Source organism: Scyliorhinus torazame, chromosome 2 (genome assembly GCF_047496885.1).
Source record: "Scyliorhinus torazame isolate Kashiwa2021f chromosome 2, sScyTor2.1, whole genome shotgun sequence".
In the NCBI taxonomy this organism is placed as follows: Eukaryota; Metazoa; Chordata; class Chondrichthyes; order Carcharhiniformes; family Scyliorhinidae; genus Scyliorhinus; species Scyliorhinus torazame.
In genome coordinates, this window is record NC_092708.1 from 77,184,238 (window position 1) to 77,200,906 (window position 16,669).

General features: G+C 45.5%; 1 protein-coding gene across 1 annotated transcript in view; it reads left to right on the forward strand.

Moving 5' to 3' along the window:
- The window catches only part of LOC140388578 (inactive dipeptidyl peptidase 10-like), a 1,987,526-nt gene that overhangs the window by 698,531 nt on the left and 1,272,326 nt on the right, over positions 1 to 16,669 (forward strand). The window lies entirely within an intron of this gene.

Below are 16,669 nucleotides of genomic sequence, written 5' to 3' on the forward strand. Positions count from 1 at the left end.
TCGTAATCCAACCCCTTCAGCTCTGGGATTAACCTAGTGAATCTCCTCTGCAAACCCTCCAGTGCCAGTACGTCCTTTCTCAAGTAAGGAGACCAAAACTGAACACAATACTCCAGGTGTGGCCTCACTAACACCTTATACAATTGCAGCAGAACCTCCCTAGTCTTAAACCCCATCCCTCTAGCAATGAAGGACAAAATTCCATTTGCCTTCTTAATCACCTGTTGCACCTGTAAACCAACTTTTTGCAACTCATGCACTAGCACACCCAGGTCTCTCTGCACAGCAGCATGTTTTAATATTTTATCATTTAAATGATAATCCCTTTTGCTGTTATTCCTACCAAAATGGATAACCTACATTTGTCAACATTGTATTCCATCTGCCAGACCCTAGCCCATTCACTTAGCCTATCCAAATCCCTCTGCAGACTTCCAGTATCCTCTGCACGTTTTGTTTTACCACTTATCTTAGTGTCGTCTGCAAACATGGACACATTGCCCTTGGTCCCGAACTCCAAATCATCTATGTAAATTGTGAACAGTTGTGGGCCCAACACTGATCCCTGAGGGACACCACTAGCTACTGATTGCCAACCAGAGAAAGACCCATTAATCCCCACTCTTTGCTTTCTATTAATTAACCAATCCTCTATCCATGCTACTACTTTCCCCTTAAATGCCATGCATCTTTATCTTATGTAGCAACCTTTTGTGTGGCACCTTGTCAAAGGCTTTCTGGAAATCCAGATATACCACATCCATTGGCTCCCCGTTATCTACCGCACTGTTAATGTCCTCAAAAAATTCCACTAAATTAGTTAGGCATGACCTGCCCTTTATGAACCCATGCTGCGTCTGCCCAATGAGACAATTTCCATACAGATGCCTCGCTATTTCTTCCTTGATGATAGATAGATCCAGAAAAGAAAACATACAGCTCCTGCAAAATGCCAAAATAGTCAACAACTTCAGGTACAGTTGACACTGCCTTTTCTCCAACAAGGTTAAGTGAATGGGCTGCACATGGTACATAGTTTGCGTACCTGTTAATGTTTTTAAAGAGTGCTTGCAGCCCTTTTCCCAAGCCCTTCATGTTAGATGCATTATCGTAGGACTGACCACGGATATTTTCAAGTGAAAGCTTCTGTTCACCCAGGACTTGTTGTATTTTGTTGAACAAGGCGGTGGATGAATGGTTTTCTATCGGTAAAAATGTTAAAAATCTCTCAAAGGGTTTTCCATTATAGCAGTATCGAACCACAATTACCAGCTGGTCAACATGTGTCAGGTCAGGCGTAGAGTCAACAATAATTGAGTAGTATTTGGTGTCTAGGTTGTTGATTTGATTCACAATTTCATCTTGCACATGTTTTCCCATGATTTCTATCAATTCTTCACATACGGGTTTGGATAGGTAAGTAGCATTTACTTTTTCATTTTTACATTTCTCAAGATGTTCATGTAAAAATGGGTCGAACTCTGCAATAAGTTCAATGGCCCCCATGAAGTTTCCATTATTTGGTGAGCCCCACGTCTCCTCATGACCTCTAAATGCCAAACCTCTTTCACTTAAAAACTTTATAACAGCTACAACTCTTTTCAGTACTTCAAAATAGTACTGTATGGTTTTTCTCATCTGTCCTTCAAGTTGCTGATCCACAGTATTTTTATTTGACTTTCTTGTTATCCAACACAACATCGCCCTCTTATGTTCCATGCTGTCTTCATGATTCTCCAGAGTTCTGAGTACATTCATCCAGTCAGAAAACCCACCTGTTGTAAGTGATGTTTGGCATTTAGAAACGAGTTTGCAAACAAAACAGTATATACAGCCTTTGCTCTTTGAGTAAACTAACCAGGATCTCATTACAGTCTGGCCATTTTTAAATCTTTTTCAAAATATTTGTTTGAGAAACTTCTGTTTTGCTCCTTGTAAACCCTGCTTGATTCGATATATACATCATCTGTTTTTTTATTTTGAGAAAAACCTATGTCTTGCATTGAACAATTCTGTATGAAATCATTATCAACTGTTATGGACCAGTTTTTGAGGTCACTGTATTCTTTGAAATCACTGAATTTGCTTCCTGTTTCATGTTTCTGCTCAGTCTCTGCTTGTTCCGTGGTACTTTCATGTTGACCGCTGTGATTGTCTTCTGTATCAAAAGCATCAACAGTGGGTTGAATATTGCTGAAAAGAGCTCCCACGGTTTGTGCATTATCACTGGCTTCAATGGTGTTTCCTTGACTTGTTACAACTGTAGGTGTTGACAAACTTGACATTGCAAAATAGTTTGTTAGTTTTTGACATTTAGAAATTTCGTCAGATTGCTTTTCATTGAGTTTGCGTTTTTGGTATCCACTTAAGTACTTTCGTGAACTCATTGTTATTCCTCTAGGATCTTGACCTCTGTTAAAAAGGGGAAAAAATTACATTGGCCACAGCAGAACAGCCAACTTACCGCGACACTCCACCTTTACAACATCTGTGCTACTGACTCTCAAACTTTGGGATTGTTGAAATATATACAACAAAAAATTAATCAGTTTGAGTCGTGTGACTATTGTCGCATGCTTTGAAAGGAAAAAAAAATTAGGTCTACTTTCTGAGAAAGGTTTTTTTTAAAAAACCCTTCTCAGAAAGTAAAGCGCCATTTTAAAAGATTTATAATAAATAAGCTAAATAGGCTAAAGTAGGCTATGTTCAAGCTATCCTACGCTCGGCTAGACTAAGTTAGGCAAGACTAGGCCACCCAAACTCATAGGCTAAGGTAATGTAACACAATTTTACCATTATTTGAATACTTTTCATAATAAACACCTGTAATTTAACACAAATTCACCCTTTTATTACTTTTTCATAAATACTTGTAGTATAATACTAGCCTAGGCTATGCGGTCGTAGCCTACCTTCCGTTCACCTCTTCATAAAAACAATAGGCTTAGGCTAATCTAACACTATTTCACCTTTATTACTTACCATACTTTTCTAAATATAACATTTATTTTTGAGTAGGGGTAATTAAAATATTGTATCCTTATGAACACTTTATTGAAAAAAATTCTTGTCTAGATCGCTATCACGAGTGCTATCACGTTGAAAATTCACATTAGCATTGTGATTGCCTTTTCAACGGCTCTCCTTTTTTGTTACGACACGTCATCTACTGTTTGTATTTCTGTCATAAATGTTAATGATGTTTTAAATTATTTATAATTATTTTATATTAAATATATTTAGAATGAAACATCCTTAATTTGAACGTTTTTTCGTTTACGGCTAGCCTACATGATAATTTAATAACCTTTTAATTTTTATATTAACTATTATTTTGTATAGAATTACACTATATTATTAATATTATTATTTTTTAAAAACCTCTTCTCATACAGTAGACCCAAATTTTTTAAGCAATGTGGACTAAAGTCGCTTCTGGGGCCCCTCCGGGATTAGGGACCCTGAAGCTTAAGCTTCATTAATTTCATAGTAAATCACAGGTGAAGGGTACAGTCAACAGGAAACCCCATTAACAACAATGGAACCAGAAAATCCTGCTGCCAGCCAATGGCGGATCACCTGGTTTTGTGGTAAATCCCGCTCATTGTTTTGTAAATGCAATCTATAGCGCTTAGCGAGGTCACTCATGTGACCACAGGTGAAGGGCACTAGCAATAAACAAATGAAGTACAATATGCAACCAGCCCAATACAAAATAAGGCCGAGCAGAGCAGTAATTCAATCTTTGAGCACCCAAGGAATGAGAATTAAGTAAAGAAAATGATCCCATAAGGGTTGCTTTAAGTCTTTAAATGCGTTAGCACGGATCTTTCAGAAAGCAATTTTCAAAATCCCGCTAGCATACTTGGAAAAGAATATTTATTGGGTCTAAAACCCATGCTTTGATCTAAATTCTGGGCGTGGGTTTCAAGTGTAGGGGCCAAAGTGAGAGGCAAGCTTGTGTCAAGTGCTGTTTGAGGCACAGCAAAATCTGAACTTCCTGAAGTTATTTCCATGTGTTGTAACATGCACGCGAACCATGGGGGTGGACCGATTAGGCTCCCCATGAGTCTCCTGGAATATGAGCTTCCCCGCTGAGGGAACGGAGCTCCCTAATCAGCGAAATATCAAATCAGAATATAAAATCCCGGCCCAATTGTGGGATGGACACGGATAGTTCCTTCTCTGACCAGTGGACATAAAGGGCTGGGGATCGGAGAATCCCGCCCCAGGTCTTTGCTTTGTTGTCAATAAATCTTTCATTCCTTATGCTACATGTGTGGCCACTCCTTGAACTCAACACCATGTTTTCGGGTCAGAGCCTCGTCCAATTGCTGTAGGAATTTTCAGGTGGCTGGTGGGCGGAAGGAATTTGGGTGACCGAGAAACACCGCAATGGACCTGAGGAAATTGTCCTGAATTAAGGACAATTCGCAGCTGGAGGAGGGAGGGTTACTTGGAAAAGGGGAAACCCAGTGTTTCATTACGGGAAATTGTTATTCATGGCCCACAGGGAAATCTTGGGAGGGATTCTCCGTCCTGCTACCAGTGCTAGTCAGGGCAGAGAAATTTGGCATGCTTTTCACTACTGGCGGGATACTCTACTTCCACAGCTTCTCAATGGATTTCATATTGAAGCATCCCAACACCTCCCGAAATTCCACGGGTGGGAATGTGCTGGTGGCGGGATCAGAGAATCCCATCACCAACGAATGGCCGGAGAATCCCGCCCCTTTTTTTAAAGACAAAGGCTTCCTGGCCCCTGCTGTTCCCAGTCCTGCTCATGCATGCTTGTGTGTGTGTGTATATTTGGCAGTGGGAGGGATTTGGGAATTTGTGAACCAGGGTTAGAATCACATTGGCATTTTCCTTGCTTCATACAACCTCAATATTAATGAGGCTACATGGGACTTGTGCAATACGAACTCGCTTGGTAGGGGGTGGAAGCCAACCGCCTAGGGCTTGTTAGGAGCAAGATATAAAAGCAGGCCAACGCAGGGTCTGACAGAATAAATCCTTCCAGTTAGGATTGCACCAGGAGTGAGATGCTGCATTAAGCAGACTTGTGTAAATGTGCAAATAAATTGACCTTCATTAACACCAGCTTCCTTCTGAGTTATTATAGGTGACATGTGGTGTGAATGGCGAGATGAGAGCCCAACTCCAATTTTTTAATTTTTAAAAATAAATTTAGAGTGCCCAATTCATATTTTCCAATTAAGGGGCAATTTAGCGTGGCCAATCCACCTACCCAGCACATCTTTTAGGTTGTGGGGAGAAATCCACGCATACACGGGGAGAATGTGCAAACTCCACACGGACAGTGACCCAGAGCCGGGATCAAACCCGGGACCTCGGCGCTGTGACAGCTGTGCTAACCACTGCACCACCATGCTGCCCTCAACCCCTATTTTAATCTCAGACTCACCATGTTCTTTTCAAGGGATTAAAATTGGGACTTAAAAGATGGAACATTGGATTCTGCACAATTTAAGGGAAATTTATTTTAGTAATGTTTGAACATTTCAGTTGCATCTTGCACACTAAAATGAGAGAGCACGGTTGAAGATAGCATTTCCAGAGATAAATGACAGAAAGCTTTTGTTTCTTTGGCTATTTTTGTATTGATTGAGTGAGAGAGGATAATAGTCTACGCAAGCTGCAGTATTTTTAGGGATCTAACTAATTTGTTGGGGAGTGGCAGGGTGGGGGCGAATCAATTGTTGGGGTCGGCGGATGGGGGGGTCATGCTTTTCTTGTGAAGTGCAAAGGGGTCTCTCATGGACATGAGGAATCCTGAAAACTGATGTAATGCTTGCATTTTATTAGTCCAGGAATTGGCTCCTGTGGAGTGCTCAGGCAGGTTTTATTATATTACAGATATCTCATAAATGTAAATTGTGTTTTTATAGTTCAGATTTCACTCATTTTCATATTATTTTTAATCATTTAGAGGTTCCTAACTTGCATATCAGTTACTTTTCCACAGCTGCAAGTAAAGGATATTGGGCCAGATTTTCTTGGAACCTGGAGATGAGATATTTCTCAATGTCACGATCTGCCTCCTCCCTCGCAGTGCTTATTTTTTGTGGCACAGAGTGGGGAAGGGCCGGAGTCATACCTGCAATTGCTGGCAGCAGGATGAAAGCAAAGACAGAGGTTGGATAATGCTAAGTTGGTCAGGTTAAAAGGCTGTTCACGAGGGCAGCACGATGGCACAATGGTTAGCATTGCTGCCTCACGGTGCCGCGGTCCCAGGTTCAATTCTGGCTCTGAGACACTGTCCGTGTGGAGTTTGCACATTCTCCCCGTGTTTGCATGGGTTTCGCCCCAACAACACAAAGATGTGCAGGGCAGGTGGATTGATCATGCTAAAATTGCCCCTTAATTGGAAAAAAAAGAATTGGGTACTCTAAAATTTATTTTTAAAAAGTCTGTTCGCTAAGACATTGGTCCTTTTCCAGAAATTAGTGAGGTCTCCGAGTAACACACCGCAATAGAGCTCATCTCCCACTCCAGCCACTCACTCAGTATCTACTTGTTGCTAATTGTGTTTCTCTTAATTTGGCTCTGAAGATGGCAGCCAATATGGTTGCCTTCCTTAATTCTAACTACGTTTTGCTCTAGAGTCGCCAGTTACCTCTCGATACCGCCACAGGGTTCAAATCCGAATACTGATCAAAGACGCGATACACCAGTTAGTAAGTTCAAACTCAATGCTCATTTATTTACTCACACAGTTAAATATACTCATGCCCAAAACTCTACAGACTAAACTATCACTATTGCTAAAGCCTATACTTAGTTCAGGCGCCCACTCAGTCAGAGGAACAATGGCCGTTGTTCGGTTCTGAGGCTGCTGGGGTTGAACTGGTACGGAATAACAGCAAGGAGCGTCTGTCTGGTAGCGTGCGTTGACCTTGGACCTACTTGTTCTGATGCAGCTTTGGCAGGTCTCTCCTTGGTGAGAGCCGGAGCCAAGAGAGTGATTCTCTCTTGGGGGATTCTTCTTATACCCAAATGGGGCTTCGTGCGCTTTTGGACAGGCCTTGAAGTAGGCCCCAATTAATTGGGCCGTTTCTCAATCGTTCCTACCGATTTCCTCCAATAAAGGGGTGGGTGCCCTGATGGCTGGGCGTGTCCTAGGTGGCCGTTGGCCTGCTTTGTTCGGGTCTCCTCTGGCGTCGGAATTTCTGCCTTGGTATCGTTTAGGTAAATGTTACTCTTTTGTCCCTGGGGATGGCTCATTAGTATGGTAATGGTTTTGCAGTTTCGGTCTTGTCTGGGAGCTGCGGCACCAATCAACTGACAAACCCTGCACCTCCTTGCTTTTTCAGTATTGTCCATTTTCCCTGCAATCTTTGTAAAGTGTCCATTTTGTAATCGGGAAGTGGCCATCCCAGGTGGCTACATACTATAAACAGACTTCTTAAAATCTTAAAATCAATAACATTGACAAATCTTTGAATATCCACTCAAAAAACATAATCATTTTAATAGCTCACAAATCTGTCAAAATAACAAAGCTCACTTTCCCTTTGACAGCTGTATTAAAAGCCTCTGCTGAGCAGAATCCATTTGTGGGTTTAAAACTCAGCCAAGGATTCATGACAAGATTCCATTGAACAACTGTGTCAACAAAATGACTGGGGTGAATATGTTAAGCCTTTGAGGGAGAAATAACAAAGCTCTGGGCATATTTCACATCATCTCTGAATTGCATTACTGTACAATACATATTGCTTTACAGGGTAGATGCTGAATGGTTCTTTCTCCTTGTGGGAGAGTCAAGGACCAGAGTAAGGGATCACCCACTTAAGACAGCAATGAGGTAGAATTTCTTCTGTTAGACGCTAGTGAATTCATGAAATTCTTTACTGCCGAGAGCTATAGAGGCTGTATTCTTAAGTATGTTCAAAGCCACGGTGGCGCAGTGGTTAGCACTGCTGCATCACGGCACCGAGGACCCAGATACGATACTTCCCCGGGTCACTGTCCATGTGGAGATTGCACATTCTCCCAGTGTCTGTGTGCGTCTCACCCTCACAACCCAAAGATCTGTGGGGTAGGTGTATTGGCCATGCTAAAATTGCCCCTCAATTGGAAAAAAAATGAAATGGGTACTCTAAATTTATTTATTTTTTTAAGAAAAAAAAAGTATGTTCAAGGCTGGGGTAAAAAGATTTTTAATCAGTAAGGAAATCAAGGGTTATGGGGATAAGATGGGAAAGTGGAGATGAGGATGATCATATCAGATCAGTCATGATCCCACTATTGTGAGATTTAGCACCGAGAGAGTTCATTATCATGGTTATTATCATATCATATCAGTCATGATCTCATTGAAAGGAGGAGCAGTATCGATGGGCCGAATGACCTACTCCTGCTGCTACATAATAATAATCGCTTATTGCCACAAGTAGGTTCAATGAAGTTACTGTGAAAAGCCCCCGGTCGCCACATTCCGGTGCCTATTCGGGGAGGCCGGTACGGGAATTGAACCCATGCTGCTACCTTGTTCAGCATTACAAGCCAGCTGTTTAGCCCACTGTGCTAAAGCAACCCCTACATCTTACAGTCTTATCCAATAGCTAATGTATGTTGATGCTTTTAAGGTGATTGAAGGCAGATATAGGGGAGATGTCAGAGGTCGGTTCTTTACACAGAGAATGGTGGGTGCGTGGAATGCACTGCCAGCAGAGGTGGTGGAGTCAGAATCATTAGGGATATTTAAGAGACTCTTAGACAGGCACACGGACAACAGTAAATTGAAGGAGTGTAGATTAGGTTGATCTTAGATAAGTGGTCAGCACAACATCGTGGGCCGAAGGGTGTGTACTGTGCTTACTGTTCTATGTTCTATCTAACGTAAGTGGATGGGATTTGGGGGCTAAGGGGATCGGACACTGGGGGTGGGGAGAGTGGGACATTGGGTGGGGGGGTCGGAGTTCGGGTGGAGGTGTTGGACATCGGATGGAGGGAGGGGAGATCAAACTTTGGGCGGGCAGGGAGTCGAACAAGTGGTGGCAGGGACTTGGACATCAGGGGGATCGAACATTGGGTGGGGTTTGGGGGTGGTTGAAACTTGGGACAGGGCGTGAGTCATCCAGGTAGGAATAGTGGGTTGGAGGGCTCGGAGTGGCCTGGTTGCTACCTTTTATATTTATCTTTCATGTGGATCCTGAAACCATTGATCGGGTTGTTAAGAAGGCGTACGATGTGTTGGCTTTCATTAACAGGAGGATTGAGTTTAAGAGCCGCGAGGTTTTGCTGCAGCTTTATAAAACCCTGGTTAGGCCACACATCTCCCCTATATCTGCCTTCAATCACCTTAAAATGATGTCCCCTATTGACAGCTATTTCCACCCTGGGAAAAGTCTCTGGCTATCCACTCTATCCATGCCTCTCGTCACCTTGTACACCTCTGTCAAGTCACCTCTCTTCCTTCTTCGCTTCAGTGAAACCATTTTCCATGGTACATCCCAGTGAAGCACTTTGCCTTTCAAACCAGTCCCATTCCTCAAAATTTGCAGAAGGTTTTCCATGCCGACTTCTGCACTGGAGCTGGCAAAATTTGAACTGAAAAGTTTGGATTTGCGGCCCACCCCCTTAACCTGACCAGTGGATATTGCCAGAGTCAGGAATTGGAGTAGGAATCCCAGATTCGGACCCAGCTCATAATTTCAGGTAGATTTCAACTGTGCATCAGGATGGAAACATCTAGCCCAGTTTTGTCCTTAAGTCTGAATTATGTAAATTCTAATTGAGCTTTTTGTTGAAATGGTGGGCTGCATTGTCCCAGCTCCACAGTGGAAGTCTTGGAGGTTGGGGGAGCCATGTCAGGATGTCTCTCAAAGCATTCCTGCAAGTGGAAAGCTTCCACAGGGGTGTTTTGTGAAACACTGCGGCGTGGTCCTCCGCCAAATGTAAATGCTGCCACTGCCTGCAGCCTCCTTGCTGCAGGCCCGGGTTGAGGGGACGTGGCGGGTTGTCTGGGTGCTGGAGTGGGGGGAGGGGTGTAACCATCAGCCCCTCATAAGGTGGTGGTGCAGTGTTATTTTCACTGGACTAGTAATCCAGAGACCCTAGGAATTCTGGTTCGATTCCCACCACAGCAGTTGCTGAAATTTGAATTCAATTAAAAAAAATGGAATTGAAAGTCTAACAGTGACCATAAAACCATTGCTAATTGGCATTAAAGCCCATCTGGTTCACCACTGACCTTTGGGGAGTCTTTAAAGTTTGCCTTTAAAGTTTAAACAAGACTAGATAGGGTAGATGCAAAAGGATGCTGCCGGTAGGGGTGTCCAGAAGCAGGGGTCACAGTCTGAGGATACCCGGTAGATCATTTTGGAAAGGATGAGGAGACATTTCTTCACTCAGAGAGTGGTCAGCCTGTGGAATTCGCTACTACAGAAAGCAGTTGAGGCCAAAACAGAAGCAGTTAGATATAGCATTTGGAACGAAAGGGATCAAAGGATATGTGGGAAAGGCCGGATAAGGCTGTTGAGTTGGTTGATCAGCCATGCTCATAATCAATGGCGGACCAGGCTCGAAGAGCTCCTATTTTCTATGTCTTCTATGTTTCCTATCCTTACTGGTCACGCCTACATATGACTCCAGATCCACAACAATGTCCACTCAGTTCGAGCGCAATCAGGGAAGGGCATCCCGTGATGCCCTCATCCCATGTACAATTTTTTTTAAAGGTCTTGGCATTTCTCATGAGCCATCAATGATATGCCTGACATTCCTGATATTTTCTCCAATTCCACTGCATTACTTGTTTTTAAGTTGATGAAGAAAGTAGAGATTGCACATTCGCCCCGTGTCAGTGTGGGTCTCACCCCCACAACCCAAAAATGTGCAGGGTAGGTGGATTGGCCACGCTAAATTGCCCCTTAATTGGAAAGTAAATGAGTTGATGAAGAATAATATTGTAGTTGGACTCAGCCTATTTCCTGTTGCTGATATTATGGCCAGGATTATACCATCTGCACAGATGTCCCACCATTGGGAATACATATGTTTGCCCAGTACACACGGGTGCCAATGGGCCTTCCCCCTGAGTTTTACAGGCAGCAGCCTGCTACCACCTATTAAGGCCAGTGACCTGCCTGGAAGAGCTGCTGGTCAGCAGCTTAGCACCACCAGAAGCAGTAGGTGTTGCTGAGGCAGGCAGGAGACCTGAAGCCGACAGCAGGTCGTGATGTGTTGGGTGTTCTGGATCACATACAGGTCACCGACACTTGAAGGTTAACTATTTAAGCGTACTTGAACTGTGGGTAAATACAATTGCCTTTTCCTAACCAGTTGATGCACTCAGCACATGGTGAATGTCTGTGTTGCAGGCTTGAGCTCTGTGCTCCTAGCTAGCTGCTACTCGAATAAGCAGGAACTCTGATGTCCCTTGTCTTTATAGTGCGTGTGCTCTCACTGGTGATTGGCTGCGGTGTTGTGTATGTTGATTGGTCCCACTGTGTGTCCATCAGTATGTGCCTGCACCACGATATACTGGTGTATATTATGACAGGTCGGTGAAGATAGATTTGAAATTTAGGAGGGTCAACTCCTGGTGGGGAAACCTCTTCAGGTCAATGATTAGTGTAGTGGGGAATGCATTTCCTGTCCTTGGCTTTCTCTTTGCTGCATAAAACCTTTCTCCATGGACTGCCACTGAGAAGCTACATCTATTTAACTGGGAGCCTCTTCATACTGTGGAGTGAGGTACAGGGGTAGGGGGTTGGGATTGATCCACTGTTGCAAAATGCCAGTGGCACCATAAAGAGGTGCTAATTGGGCCATTAATTATGGTCCCACTGTCAGTAAAATGCACCGCAAAGAGAGGGGGCGAAATTCTCCCCCAACGGCGGGATGTCCGCCGACTGGCGCCAAAGCCGGCGCCAGTCAGACGGGCATCGCGCCGGCCCAAAGGTGCGGAAGGCTCCGCATCTTTGGCGGTCTAGCCCCAACATTGAGGGGCTAGGCCGACGCCGGAGGGATTTCCGCCCCGCCAGTTGGCGGAAATGGCGTTTGTTTCCCCGCCAGCTGGCGCGGAAATGCGGCACATGCGCGGGAGCGTCAGCGGCCGCTGTCAGTTTCCCAGCGCATGCGCTGGAGCGTCAGCGGCCGCTGTCAGTTTCCCGCGCATGCGCAGTGGGGAGAGTCTCTTCCGCCTCCGCCATGGTGGAAGCCGTAGCAGAGGCAGAAGGGAAAGAGTGCCCCCACGGCACAGGTCCGCCCGCGGATTGGTGGGCCCCGATCGCGGGCCAGGCCACCGTGGGGGCACCCCCCGGGGCCAGATCGCCCCGTGCCCCCCCCCAGGACCCCGGAGCCCGCCCACGCCACCTGGTCCCGCCGGTAAATACCAGGTTTGATTTACGTCGGCGGGACAGGCAATTCCTGGGCGGGACTTCGGCCCATCCGGGCCGGAGAATCCAGCGGGGGGTCCCGCCAACAGGCGCGGCCCGATTCCCGCCCCCGCCCAATCTCCGGGAGCGGAGACTTCGGCGGGGGCGGGGGCGGGATTCACGGCGGCCAACGGCCATTCTCCGACCCGGCGGGGCGTCGGAGAATGACGCCCAGGATTTCTGACATTTCATTTTGGCTGGAGGGGTGAGAAGCGGGGCTTCAATCACACAGGTGGAAAATCGAAACTTAACAGAGCCATTTGAAATTTGTAATGAGTTCAAACAAACCCCATTTTCATGGTTCCTATGCCCTTAACCAGGAGTGCGGAAGTCACAAATGAATAGAGTAGACGCAAGCACTTGTGAAGGGCCGGTAAGGTCTGTTTAAATGTCATGATTTTAAGTTTGTTTTTAATCCCCAGCCCTTTAACAATGAAGAAAAATGGCTGAAATTGTCAAGTGCAGATTTTTTAAAATATCAGCTGTGCTGCTTTGTTTGACAGCCCATCTGGTATAGGTTTAAAAAAAAAAGTACTATCTGATCCTGCAGTTAACTAGAATGTTTAAAAATGTTTTAAAATATTCCCCAAAGGCTATTACAGCTGATATAATTGTGAATGATTTGCTTGGTCATCACAATGATGCAGTGGTTAGCACTCCTGCCTCATGGCACCGAGGGCCCAAGTTCGATCCCGGCCCCAGATCACTGTCCGTGTGGAATTTGCACATTCTCCCCGTGTCTGCGTGGGTCTCACCTCCACAACCTAAAGACGTTCAGTGTAGGTGGATTGGCTATGCTAAATTGCCCCGTGCTTGAAAAAATTGAGAAAGTAAGAAACAAAAAGTGAATGATTTGCTAATTTTCTGCAATTATCTCAGTGGATGGGAGAGGGCTGAGGTCAATTTTGATTGAAAGTTTAAGGAGGATATTAAAGGATTAGCAGTGTTTGAAGTGGTTACTGAATAGACCTCTGTTTTATAATATAACTTGAGGGTGTTAAAATTTTGAATGTGTTTCATGAACAGAAGATTTTTCAGTATCAAGTAAGTATGAGTCAAAAGTATTGAGAAAGAATTATAGAGTTTTTACAGCACGGAAAGAAGCTCTTCAGCCCACCATATCCACGCTAGCCATAAAGCACCTCTCTACTCTAATCCCATTTTCCAGCATTTGGCATCTAGCCTTGTATGCAATGGCATTTCAAGTGTTCATCTAAATACTTCTTAAATGTTGTAAGGCTCCCACCTCTACCACTCTTTTAGGAAATGAGTTTCAGATTCCAACCACCATTATTTTGAAAATGTTTTTCCTCACATCCTTGATTACTGGAAGTTTCTCCCATCTCCACATGGTTCCTGAGAGCTGCCCATTGAGTGAGTACATATGCAGTGGCAGGTAGATTGAGGTGGCATGAAGTGTCAGGGGGCATTCCTTAGCATGAAGAAGACAAGACAATATGGGGAGCCATGGGGCTGTGTGGTGGACATGCATTGGTATGGAGAAGGCACTGTGGGTATGAGGGAGAGTGGGTGTCTAACAGCTTAAAAAATAAGAGGAAGTCCCAGAGAACCAAATAGAGCCTTTAACCAGCTCAGCCTGACACCCAGCTACCCACATGACCACCTATGTGCTGCTTCTGAGGTCAGCAAGCCTAATGGTATCCCATGTGGGTGTGACAGGGCCCTTTAAATTTCCCAACTCGAGCTACCTGCCTCAGTGACAAAATTCCAGCCTCTCAGGAAGGATGCCAAAGTCACTGAGAGTTGGAAGGAGATTTTACTGGGATAGTACCACAGATGAGGGACTCAAGAACCAAAAGAGAAAATGCTGGAAAATCTCAGCAGGTCTGGCCGCGTTTGCAGGGAAAGAAAAGAGCTAACGTTTTGAGTCCAGATGACCCTTTGTCAAAGCTCTTGAGGGACTCGAGTATGTGGAGCAGCTAGAGAAGCTGGGGTTTTTCTCTTTTGAGCAGAGAAGATAAAGAAAAGATTTGACAAAAGTGTACAAAATTATGAATCATTTTCATAGCGCAAGTAGAAACTGGTTCAAGTGACAGAAGGATCAATAACTAAAGGAAATAGATTGAGGTACTTGACAAAAGAACCAGTCACAACATGAAAAAACATTTTTTTTTTACATTGCGAATTGTTGCGTTCTGGAATGCACTGTCTCAATCTGAATGTGTGATGGAAGCAATTTCAAGAGTAACTTTCAAAAGTGAATTAGTTAAATTCCTGAAGGCAACAAATTTTGTTATGAGGAAAAGGCAAAGGAGCGGCACTCATTTTAAGAATTTTGAATACATTCAAATCATTAGCACTGTGGTTAGCACTGATGCTTCACAGCGCCAGGGTCCCAGGTTCGATTCCCGGCTTGGGTCACTGTCTGTGCGAAGTCTGCGCGTTCTCTCCGTGTCTGCGTGGGTTTCCTGCGGGTGCTTCGGTTTTCTCCCACAAGTCCCGAAAGACGTGCTGTGAGGTAATTTGGACATTTTGAATTCTCCCTCAGTGTACCCGAACAGGCGCCAGAATGTGGTGACTAGGGGATTTTCACAGTAACTTCATTGCAGTGTTAATGTAAGCCTACTTGTGACAATAATAAAGATTATTATTATGCTATTACCCCATCCCACCAAATGATCCCCCCTTCACTAAATATTCATACTGTGCTGATGTGCTGTCATGACGACAAGGTTTACAACAGGTTTAACAGTCAAAGTGATCCCTCCAGGGACTTCCGGGTGCGGCGATGACCAGCTGAGTCGCACGTTTCGGCAGCTCCCGGTGGAACGGACTTTTGGGCTCTTAATAAGAGCCCCAACGGCAATTTTAACGGCTAAAAGTACTGTGCGGTGAACCAGAAGGGAATCCCCCCTGGATACGGATGAAAAAAGGAGAGGAAGGTGGCCGGATTGCGGTGGATCCTTTAGAGCAGCCGCAAGGAAGGCAAGCACAAACCAAGATGGCGTCGGAAGGTGGCAGTTTAATATGGGGTCCTGAACAACACGAGTTTTTGAAACGCTGCGTGGAAGAACTTAAAAAGGAAATGAAGAAGGGGCTGTTGGCCCCGATATTACAGGCGATCGAAGGGCTAAAGGAGGAGCAAAAGACCCAGGAGCGGGAGCTTAGGGTCGTGAAGGCAAAGGCTGCCGAGAATGAGGACGACATACAGGGCCTGGTGGTGAAGATGCACGAGGCACACCATAAACGATGTGTGGAAAGGCTGGAGGCGCTGGAGAACAACGCGAGGAGGAACAACCTAAGGATTCTTGGTCTTCCTGAAGGTGCGGAGGGAGCGGACGTCGGGGCATATGTGAGCATGATGCTGCACTCGTTAATGGGAGTGGAGGCCCCGGCGGGTCCGCTGGAGGTGGAGGGAGCATACTGAGTGATGGCACGAGGACCGAGAGCAGGAGAAATTCCCAGAGCCATAGTGGTGAGATTCCTCCGTTTTAAGGATAGAGAGATGGTCCTTAGATGGGCAAAGAAAACTCGGAGCAGTAAGTGGGAGAACGCGGTGATCCGCGTATACCAAGACTGGAGTGCGGATGTGGTGAGAAGGAGGGCGGGCTTTAATCGGGCCAAGGCGGTGCTTCACAAAAAGAAGATAAATTTCGGAATGCTGCAACCGGCAAGACTGTGGGTCACATATCAAGGGAGGCACCACTACTTTGAGACGGCGGATGAGGCGTGGACTTTTATCGTGGAAGAAAAATTGGAATGAGTGGGTTATTAAAAAACGAACGTTTGAAACAAAGTGGTGGGGCGAGTATGGGGGGCGAAGAGGGGGGTAAAAAGGGGGGAAAGAGGAGTTTTATGTTATTAATCCTGCAATGTGGTAACTTTTCTCTCTTCCACAGGAGGTGGTGGGGGGAGGAAAGGAGGTAGAGGAGATGGGGCGTTGGCCATTGGGGGCGGGGCCAAGGGGGAAGCGCGGGCTCGGTTCCCGCGCTATGATAATCATGGCGGGAATAGGGAAGCAGGAAGGAGGGGGCGTCGCACGGTGCAAGCCGAGGTCACGGGGGGAAGCCGAGGTCGGCCAGAGTTTGCTGACTTCTGGGAGCAACATGGGGGGTGTAACTACGCTAGTGGGGGATCTAGCGGGGGGTGGGGGTGGGAAGGGGGAATAATTGGGCTGCTGCTGCTGAGGAGAGGGGGGAGCTGGTATGGGGTGGGATGGGCGGGGGGGCACCGCCTGGGGGGGACACAGCTGCGTGGGAACCGGGTGAGGAGCTGGAAAAAGGGGATGGCTAATCGGC